This window comes from Corvus hawaiiensis, chromosome 18 (genome assembly GCF_020740725.1).
Source record: "Corvus hawaiiensis isolate bCorHaw1 chromosome 18, bCorHaw1.pri.cur, whole genome shotgun sequence".
Classification (NCBI taxonomy): domain Eukaryota; kingdom Metazoa; phylum Chordata; class Aves; order Passeriformes; family Corvidae; genus Corvus; species Corvus hawaiiensis.
In genome coordinates, this window is record NC_063230.1 from 5618720 (window position 1) to 5629879 (window position 11160).

The 11160-nt window shown below is 38.6% G+C and overlaps 1 protein-coding gene across 1 annotated transcript in view; it reads right to left on the reverse strand.

Moving 5' to 3' along the window:
- RSPH14 (radial spoke head 14 homolog) overlaps positions 1 to 11160 on the reverse strand; it is a 76592-nt gene that overhangs the window by 4096 nt on the left and 61336 nt on the right. The window lies entirely within an intron of this gene.

The following is an 11160-nucleotide window of genomic DNA, read 5'->3' on the forward strand; positions in this document are numbered from 1 at the left end:
AGTTACTATTGCTACCTGCACCTGGAATTTCTTCAGAGGATCAAAAGACATGTGGGAACTCAATTCCTTACACAGAAGTGGGATTGAGAGATGGAAACTATTCCAACACTGCCCTGTTTATAAATGTCATCTTAGCATTGCTTCTTCAGGAAGCTTCCCCAAAACGCCTGTAAAAAAATCAGGACCAGGTAATAACCAACATGACAATTGCTCTGATGTCCCCAGTTTCTTCCACTATAATATTTATGCCAAAATTATTCTTGCAAGGAAAATATAGGAAATATATATACATTACAAAGTCACCTTCTATCCAGCCTTCCCAACTGTTCTCAACATGAACAGATGCTAAGAGAGGCAGAGATGTTAGCCTTTAGAGCTCACTCTTTGATTCTCCATGGTGGTTTCTGGAGGGGGGGGGTGGGGGAAGTTAAGATTTTGGGAACAGTCAGCTTCCTCACACATTTCTTTGTAGTAGTTCTGTCCAGGCAAAAATTTAAATCCAGAACTTTCTAGCAGTCAGTACTCTTGCACTGGCTCATAAAATATAACATCAAAGGCAGAGACATCATAATTTGTCTCGCAAGTGATGTCTTTGCTATGAGTAAGAGTCTGATTTGTACCATTTCTTACCCTTTACTAAGTCAACCCTGCAACAGCAATACCAGGGGAAAGCAGAATGTACTGTCCACAAGTAACTATGTGAAAACAAAATTCTCCAGCTTGTCTTGTTGCTAGGACTGATTCTTTGGTTGCTAGGAGAAATGTGGCTCCTTTCAAAGTGATTCATATGTGGTTAGATAAGGAAGTTTTGTGGATAAGAGTCATCAAGGTATTTTCAAATGAATCTCCACAGCAGAGACAAGTGGGAAAGAGATTTTAATGACCCTTGGTAGTGCATAGGAGAAATCCCTCAATTTGACAATTGCATGAAAAACATTATTCTAATCTAGAGGTTATTCTGTTGTACATATTTCTGAGGCTTTGCTAACACTGAATAACTTCTTCTGTTACTGACTTATTAGGATCCATGTTACAATGCCAGAGCAAAGGAAATGCCTTGGGGTGATACTACAGCTTTACTACCTGTACTACATTTGGAGGTCAGTTTCTGTGAGAATTCAAATAAGTAAGGAAAACCAGTTCTGAGACAATTTACTTTGAAGGCTAATAGCATCTTACAAACAAGGATTTCTCCTTGTGCCAGAAAGGCAAAGCAGGAAAGGACAGTGAAATAATGTTCTTTGAAGCTGTGGCTCTGTGTGTCACTGCACGGGGGAGGTGGCGCTTTCACAGTGAAAAAACCCCCAACCAACCCTATACTGTTCCCTGGAGGAACAAAAGAAAATTGTCCAAGAGTAACTCCAGCCCATTTATACTGTCCCTGCAGTAGGATGTGATAAGGGGCAGCTGCAGTATTGCTCTGGCAAAGGACTCTGTTGGAGGGTCCCTGAGAAGGAGGCCCAGCTCGTCCATCCCCAGCAGCAACCCTCTTGACAAGGATTGCTGGGGTTTGGATTGGACATTATAGTACAGAAAGATTTTGGTAGGTTAGACAACAGCAGGAATGTGTCTGGGAATTCTCCGTGCCTTATGGAACGCCAGGCAGTAGGGAACCCACTAGTGAACTGCTCCCAAGGAAGCAGACTAAAGCAGTCTCAGATGACTTTAAATCGTGCCCAGAATTCCTTTAGCCACACTTCTCAACAGTCTTTTGAAATGGCCTGTGAAAGACAAGATTTTTCAAAGGCAACTTTCTGAACTCCTCCCGAAGTTTTTCATGAAAAGAAACTCCATGGCCTGAGTGCATGAAATTGGAATCCCTAGACTGCTCACAGAGTCACCACATGCACTTCTAAATTCTGGGTTGCTGTGGAAATCCATACAAAATCGCAATTTGGGAGGTGCAGTTTCAGAGGAAGAGTAATGAATCGGAGGTGACAGACTTAAGCTTACACTGCCTGTCACAAGCACCTGTGTGTAGCTTTAACTCCCATGGATCCCACTGTTCCTTGGGACAAACCTTCATTGAACAGAGCAGACACACTCTGGCTTGAGCCCAGAGAAACCACTGCTTGATTTAACTCAACATTCCATCTGACTGTAACAACTGCTGCTGTAGCATTTCCTCTACCTCCTTCATGCAGGGAGATGTACTTTGTTCTTTCCTATTTTTTGTACTCACTTTCAAATAATTACTAGCCAGTTTTAACCCATCATCTTCATTTTCACTTTCCTGCAATTCCCTCTTTTTCAGGACTTTTTGCTAAGTTCTCTCAATTCTCTCGATCACTTTATCATCATACAGCCAGGAAGTACTACCAGCATTCAGGTTTCACTTCTTAGTGTCTGTGTTTCAATTATCTTTAATATACTCCACCAATACATTCACCCAGCCGGGGCTGCTTTCACTGGCCCTTGGCTTTATTCCTTGCAATTAATGTTTATTGACTTTCTTTGCCTCAGTCATCCCTCATTCATTGCATTTGCACTTCATGTCTTCTTTTAGTGATGGCCTTTACTATTGCACTGCAGTCCTGGGTGTGAAACCCAACAAAGCCACTTTGTGTCTATGTCTATAAGCTGCTGAGATAATGTACAGTGTTGTCTAGAACAGCTTTGATTTTGTGCAGCCATTAAGCAGTAGTTATTCTGGGGCTACTGGTGCTTATTTTGTCTGAACATTTGGGATGTTCTAATTTTTTTTTTTAATTAATTTTGTTTTACCAGGCCAGGTCTCTGTACCAGGAGCTTTCTGGTCTACTGTTTTTCTCAAGCTGTCCGAGCTGAAATGCTGTCATGCTACTAGAGGGAGCTTCCCAGATATAAATATAGAAAAAAAGATTAATTGTTTGACCTTGTCAAAAGTCTCAGTGTGGTGAAGACAAAGAGGTTGGAGAGGAAAGGCCATCAACAACAACAAAAAGACTACCTAAAACTGAGACTCAAATTTCCACATGGAAATTCGTCATGGTTTTACCAGGGGAACTGCAGGTTGAAAGGTCTAGGGAGGGAAAAGGGAGGAGGCAAAAGCAGTGGCAAGTTGTTTGGGAGTCACTTGTAAATTAGAGCAGTCTCAGATCCATGGATCTTAGTGAGCGAGCAATAGGAGGGGAAGGTAAGCTGGGGTTTTGAGTAGTCCTATACTGAAAAATACAGTGGCATCCGCAGGATATCGAATTTTTCATTAAAATACTGCCCTTTCAGAGGGGATTTATCTATTGCAGAGAGTGTTCTAGATACCCTGGGCCCAGTGAAGTAGTTGGGAAAAATGTTTTCAAAATGCAAATAGTTGCATTTGCAGCTGTGTAGTTAACATCATTATTGATCTGTTTTTCTGAGAACTTCTAATCTTCCCTTGGGCTGCTTTTTATCTGAGAACTCATCTCTTCCTTCTCATAGCCCTCTGGCCACTCTCATCCTCCCTTTCCTGATTTTTTTTCAAATAGGCCCAAAGAGGAGTTGCCATTTATTCTGTTCTCTGAGTATGGCTGCAGGGCATGTAAACAAGTTAAATTTAGTAGAAGACAAAGGAGTCATTTATAGTACATAACAGGGGTGTTTTGTTTTGGTTTTCAATTACATAAATCAATTAAATCACATTACAAATCCTTTTCCTTAAAAATGCTGGTTTTAAATTCAATATGTTTGTTTTGATCTGAAGCATATGCCTCATGCATGGCCACAAAGTGACAACTGGTGTAATAGAACACAGAAAAATAGTATGGAAACACAGATTATCTAGAATATGAATCTTTGCTGGCACTCTGGATGTCTCTCTGCGATGGTCACACAACTATTTGAAATGCTCAGTAAAGGCATTTGTGCTTAGGAAGGGGCAAACCAGGAAAAGCAAAGCAGAGCCAGACATCACGAGAAGGTAACCTGCTGCCTGGCATCACACCCAGCTGTGACAGCCTGGTGGGAGCTCACTGACTGAGGAGCCAAATGATCCTGACAAAACTCCCAGACCAGCAGCTCTCTTGCTTGCCCTGCAATAGTTTATTATCATTTTAGAGGGAATAAAGGGTTTATTAACCTTATGAGTGCCACCCTATATTGTAGACACTGGCAAACACAGTGATGCTTTCGGGTGATGCTTCCTTTGTGACAAGAGTGATACCTTGAGTGGCAAGATGAGCGCAGGGGATGCTGCCCCTGCACACCTTCCTTAATGACTCCTTGCTCACTACTGTTTAAATGGAAAAAATACAATTTATTCTGGGAAGATCTCTGAGTCACCTGTCACAAGAGCACAGTTTGAGAACCTTGTAGTAGCTTATTTAATGTTAAGATTCAGCATTTTGATTCGCAGTGCTTCCAGCATTATGGCTGTGTCAGGGAGTAGATTAAATATAATACTATAAATACTATAAAACTGGGCTGAACCTTCTGGTGAGTTTGGAGCAGGAGGCAGACCACATTAAATGAATTTAATCACCTGCCTATAACCCAGAAGGCTTCACCAAGCCTTCTACCTGAAGAGGAGAATTCTCTTGATGTCTTTGAAAACCAGAATATTTTCCTCTTCTTTGCAAGAACAGTTCTCCATATTTCCATAACAATTTAACAGGAACAAACAGTAGTGTCCCAAAGGATGACTATGCCTAGAGACAGAGGGTGTCTCTTATCTGAAAGGACTGAGGGGTGGGAAGTCTCTGTTTACATGAACTGAAGAGCTACTGGGATATGAAGAGAACTGAGGAAAACACTGCAGAGATTGGATCAGACAATCCAATCTATTACAAATAGTAAACAATTCTGTATCAAACCATTTCAAATGTGAGCATTGGCTGGGTGTGTTTGTCTTATGAGAGCCCTAGGGATTTACCAGGTACAAAATCACAACCTCAACAGTAGTGTCTGTCAGATCCTTATTAAAAATACAAAACCTTTATAAAACTTTATAACCTTTATAAAAGCATTATGTGATCTGCTTTTGAAGCTACTGAGAATTTTTCCCATACTCAGGATTTTGGGATGTTGTCTGAATGAAAGACATGACAGAAATTAAGGTTATAAAAATATTATAAAGTCTGCAGTACCCTGCAGGAACACATAATGTGGCTGCCTCTGGGGATGCTTTAAAAACCTAAAACGTTTCCAGCATTAACAAGGAAAAGGAAAGATTGGTCTGATAAACAAGAGATTCCTAAGCCTCAGTAAAGAATCAAAGAGATTCCTGCATATCTTGTTTTTGTGTTAGAAACTTTGCTTTAGAGTGTGTGCAATTGTAGTATCAAAGCACCACTGAAAAAATTAAAATAGAAACTACATCTGATATATCTGCATTAGCTTCTCTGGTATAATTTAAAAATCCAAGAAGCAAGTTACTTTAAAAAAAATTGTCATTTTGATAGTAATTAAGACTGCCTGTAATCAGCTGCTTGAAAGGAGTGGGTTTAACTATTTAAATCATTCAGGACCAATGAGATGACCTCCTATGTACCTAAATGTGTGAATGCATGTGCATACACGTAGTATGCATTCGCCGATCTTCCATGCATATTGATCACACAAACTGGGAAATTACTTGGATTTTATTTCTCTGACAAAGTATCTTTATCATGAGAACATTTTTTAAAGGCAAACATTGGTTTCAAGTAAGTCAGTTGAACAGCTGAGAAACCATCCAGAGCCATTTTACAATGTTTTACACAAATAAAAAGAGTTTTAACCTTTTAAGTCCAACTGCCTTACAAGCCCCTAATGTGAGACCAATGCACAATTGCAAGTTTTCAGAACTTCTGCTGAGAAAATAGATTGAAAGAAAAATAAATCTTTCCTCTTTTGGGACAGAGGGCCAAACAATTAAAGCAATGTGAAGGAAGTTCAAGAAACAGTTTTCTCAGCGATCTTAAATTTCTATACCTGGAAGTTATACCTGTGCAACTGGAATTCTGCATTACAAAATGGGATTACATAGCCAAGTAACCATGATAACATCTTGGTTATCTTTAAGGTTCACCTTCTGTAACTAGTGAATTAATCCCATGCATGCTCAGGCATTAAACAGCATTTTTTTCAGTTTTGTTCCTTAAGAGAAACATGCCATTAAGATGGTGAAAGTATTCTCTGAACTTCCATAGTACAATTGAATGGCAATCCATCAGAAACAGAGGTATATGAATGAGGAAGTTGCCTATAGAGATTTGATTATACTACTGTCAAACATTAAAAATGAGAGGCTTAAAGCAACCAAATATCTAGAATTAATTATGTGTCACATTCTGAAGAATTTTCTCCTGAACATTAACATAAACTTACTTTGAAGATATGAATCATTGCACAGACTGAAAACTGAACAGACTGAAAGACTGAAAATAGTGGTAGAAGACAACAGGAGGAAATTAATGGGAACATGAATGCAGTCTCATTGTGTAAGCACTTCTTTTTTACATTTTCTCCATTGTTAGAAGGGTGGGAGGTTTTATGATTTGATTTAGTTTAGTTTAAAAAATGACCTGATAGAAATTTCAAAGAAGAAGGAACTGGAGAAATTGGTGTTGACAAATCCACTGCTTATATTTGCTGGTCAGACATGCTGGCAAAGCTGCAATAAGACAATTTTATCCTACAGTTCACACTGCTTCCACTGGTGCCAAGAGGAGCATAATTGACTGGTGAGAACTGATAAAACCTCCTGAAAAGAAGAATACAGTACTAGAGGTGGGTGAAATCCTTTTCTGCTTCAGATGCTCCGGCTTGGCAATTTTGTTTGAAATGGGAGTAGAAGAAACACATCTTGATTAGAACCGCAGGCCCAGATGGCTGCACGACGTGAGTGGAGCTGTGTGGAAAAGGCAGATTGAGCCTCCCCTTTCCACTCTGCTACTTTGCAGATTTCATGTTTTCCATGGGAAGCCATGTTCTTAAGGAAAACTACTTTCTGCTACTCAATGAAAATTGCATTCTGTTCTGACCGAGGTTCTACAATAGTGCTTTCCAGTGTGTTTTAGCCTATATTTTATTTCAGGCAGTGAAAAATTAAAAAATCTTAATTGAATACAAGCCTGCCAAGGTGTGGGCTGCTTTGAGGATGATTTGTTTTTTGAAGTACCTCCCCAGTAAATGTTGGGCACAACAGCAAAATGAACCTGTTACTTAACCTGGACTAGAATATTAGGTCTAGCTTCTGTAAACATGCCAGATTAAGCACAGGCACTTCAACAGTACTACTTATGTGCTTATCTATAAGAACATTATATACAGAGGATTCAAAACACTGTTAAACAGAAACAGAGAGTACACTTTTTGTATCTACTTTGTGCTTCATAAACGGGTTGGTAGATAGATGGGAAACTCTTAGAGTTTATGTAGATGCAAAACCACCTGTGGACCTGACATCGAATAAGTGGACAATTGTCTAAACCAATTACTTAGTCCTGACTGCAATATTCCAAATTTTTGAAGAACTGGACTGGCATTTGAAGTCCTCATAGTAAAGCTACCTGGATGTCCCCAACTCTTCTTCCATAGCTTCCCAGAATTACCTTTGCTCCTCAAAAAAAATTGTCAGTCTTTTTCTTTTTTTTAAACTACCAAATCATTTCTGTTAATCAGACACAAGGAGGTTATAGAAGAGATAAATAACAGTGCCTGGTGAAATTGTAGTTACATCTTGTGGTTCTCATATGAAGTAGAGGATACAAGAAAATGTGAAGTCCAATTATAACATTTTTTCCAAGTATCTATTAAAATCTATGTAATCCTTTTGAGGTCCCAATTTGATGCTTCTTTAGCTGGTAAGAACATAAGTGGCAAAACTAAATATATTTGAAATCAATACATTTCTTCTTTTTGTTCATTTGTTTGTGTTATTACAAAAATTTTTAAAACCCACTAAATGCCTACCTGTATCCTCAAGTGGGAGAGACTACTTTCAAGCCAATCTTGAGTGAATATTTAATCATTCTTATGAAGTAGAAAACCCCCAGGAAGGAAGACTGCAGGATGGAAGTGGGTACCCTAAGAGTAACCAACAACACATTGCTCAGACCACTTTAACAGAAGATCTGAAGCTGGTACAATTTGTTTTAAAAGCTTCGGTTTCAAAAAATTCCTGGCACTCTCTAATTGCATCTCCTGGGTGTAATTCCCAAATATCTCTGTATTTTGATCTCAAGTGATTTTGTCTGTTCAACCTTCACAGATCCTTTGTTGTATACTTTACTAAGTGATCCCCAATTTGGGTTAAAGTTTGAGGGGTTTTGTTTTGGTTTTTTCCCCATTCCTTTGCCCTTAATAGTGAAAAATGAGCATGGAGTACTTTAATTTGCCTTTTTTTTTTTTTTTAATAACATAATAATGCAGCCTTGGAGGATGGGCTCTTTACAAAGAACTATGTTCCTTTACCTTATTTCACAATATCTCTGTAGCTTTCTTCCTATGGAGGCTCTGAAGGAATAGAGGTCCATGTATCCACCCAAAGTTTGGATAAGCAAGGACTGCTGTGTAGTTTCCTGCACAGGAAAGCCAGGGTATCTTCCAGGGCTCCAGGAGAGCAGCTCTCCTACAGCTGCTGGATTTAATGTTTGTTTTTCTAAACTTGGCTTCAGTGGCAACTGGTGATGCAGCAGCTGAAACAATGACTGAGCTGCAAACACAGGAGGTACATAATAAAACTTTGAAGGAAGGTACGTAAAGCACTCAACTTGTAGGGCTTGGTTGTTTTCTTTTTAAGGGAGCCCTTTTTCAGTTGATTCTGATATTAGAGGTAATGCATTGTCTGGGTTCACATTCTCAAATGTCTCTCATGATTTGGTCTCATAGGAAGAGTAAACTGTTGATATTAAGCAAAACCCTCAGTTACCTGAAGGGTGAGAGAAGATAAAATGGTGAAATCCTGGTAGAAAGTGAATTTTCATCCTAAATGATAAAGCCAAATGATGTCAGGCTGATACTTCCTGATAGAAGGTGCATTCATGATTTTTTTCCCCACCATCTCACAGTCACTGATAAAAAGCAACAATATATCAGATAGATATAAATATCAGATCCCAATCATCTGTACGTGATGCTATTTTAAACTCTTCCACGTGAGAAAAATGGTTAAAAATAAAAATACAGCCTTTTTATTCTCCTTTAAATGTTCTGTTCAGTTCTTCATGCTGAGAGAATCACAGACCTGTCTATAAATATCTAACCCAGATCTACAATTGCTTGTTAAAAAGAGGGTGTTTGGTAGAAGACTGAATGAAATACAAAATGTCTTTTATTATATTTTTTATTAGAGACCAGATGTGGCCTCTCAATTTACCCTCTATCATTTGGAGATGTACATTCACCAAGAACATTGCATGTGTGCATATAAATATTTTGATGTTGTCATGATATAATAAAGGGTAATTGATTAGAAAAATCCCCATGGGATTTTCCACTTAAGAGCACGCCTTTGTTTTAGTACTATTGTCTTCAAAATAAACATGTATGAATGCATCTATTTTGATTGATCCAGTAGAAAGCAACAGTAAACAGGCAAGGCTTTGGCTTTTGGTCAATGAACAGCACTGGCAAGTTGAGTGAAACTCCTGCAGCCAACAGGCCCAGGAAGTTGCATTTTGGATGCTGCACCTCAACAGTCAAATGCTGCTCCCTTCACATTCAAGCCTGCTGTGGTAGGGGAAAAATGGTGACCTCCCTGATGTGGGAAAGGGAACTGAAAGGGAACCAGTCAGATTGCCACAGGTCCCTAACATTACTCTTTATATTTCCACACAAATGATTCACTTTCTATAGTTATTTCTGTGTTTTCAGTCTATCCATATACAAAGCACAACATTCAGAGTCCTAAGCTAAGGACCTGGATTTCTGTGCTGTTTGACTTTGGCATTTAATCACCTGTCTATGCTACTTGGAGACGTATTTCTCTTTAAATTCCTGTGGGAGCTTAGCTAGATGTAATGCAATCAATACATGCTGAAAGGCCCTAATTGAGAATTTCTGGAAGCAGGACAAGGCAAGACTGAAGAAAACTTAGACATATCTGCTGAGGCATTTTTTGGAGAAGTTGGTTTTTAACTCTGCCATTAATCAACAGCAAGCTCCCATATGGTGGTGTTGAAATAATAGCCCCCAAACTTCTCAGACCTGTCCCATTACTCAGGTACTGCATGTTTGTAATTCCTTCACTGCCAACATTTGATCTATGGTCTGGTGTCTCCCTCAAAGCTGGAGAAAAGCAGGTGTTTTGTTATAGCAATGGAAAATGCCTAAAAGTGCTCTCTCTGTAGACAGCATGCAAATGATGATCTTCCTACCCAGGATGATGGTGGTTCGTGCTATTATTTCTGCCACAGTTGGTTAGTGTGTGGAAGTTGCCTTTTCTCACATATCAAGTACTATACTAAAGATACATGTAATGTGACAGTTTCTATAGTAACTACTTGTTCTTTATGGAATTGCAGATTAAACCTGTACACCTTGTTATTGTTCTTTTATCCTATTATCTAGACTACTCAGTTACCACAGATACATTTTTTTATTCTATTCCCTTGCCAACATAACTATATCAGGGATTTATGCACTTGCAAGTAGAGAGTATATATAAAAAACAAAACACTTAGAAGTTTTAAATTGACCACTGTCTGATCTTTTAAATGCACTGAGATATTTGTGCATGTATATCGAAAGCAAAATTTCAAAATAAGACCGTAGAGATATTTTTATTAAAGCAGGTGAAATTTATGATTTGAATATTGTTTTGCTGGGAGAACAATGCAAGTTAGGTATATGAAATTTCTTTTCTAACAAATTTTACTAGAACAAATTTGCCAGTCTACATGTACTGGCAAACTCTTCTAATATGGAACAATGTTTAAGATTCCTTATTATAGGAAAATTTCCTCTACATGGTATACTGATTTTTACATGGAAGTATTTCATTATTATAATTCGTCAATGCTACAGCTCTGCAGATAATATCAGTACTGGAAGTGCTATCATTCACAGGAATCAGATGCTTTCTGCTTCGTATTATGTTAGCCTTATTGTGGGAAAAAATGCCTGCATCCCATCTGTGTGTGAGAGTCTATTGCTATCTCCAGCAGAAGTGTATCAGTAACAAATCAAGCTTATAAAATTAGCAGTGTAGGGAGAAATCAGCTATTTGATCAGGGCTGCAGATTCAACAATGCAACCGGTATTGTAGCCAAAAGGAAAAAG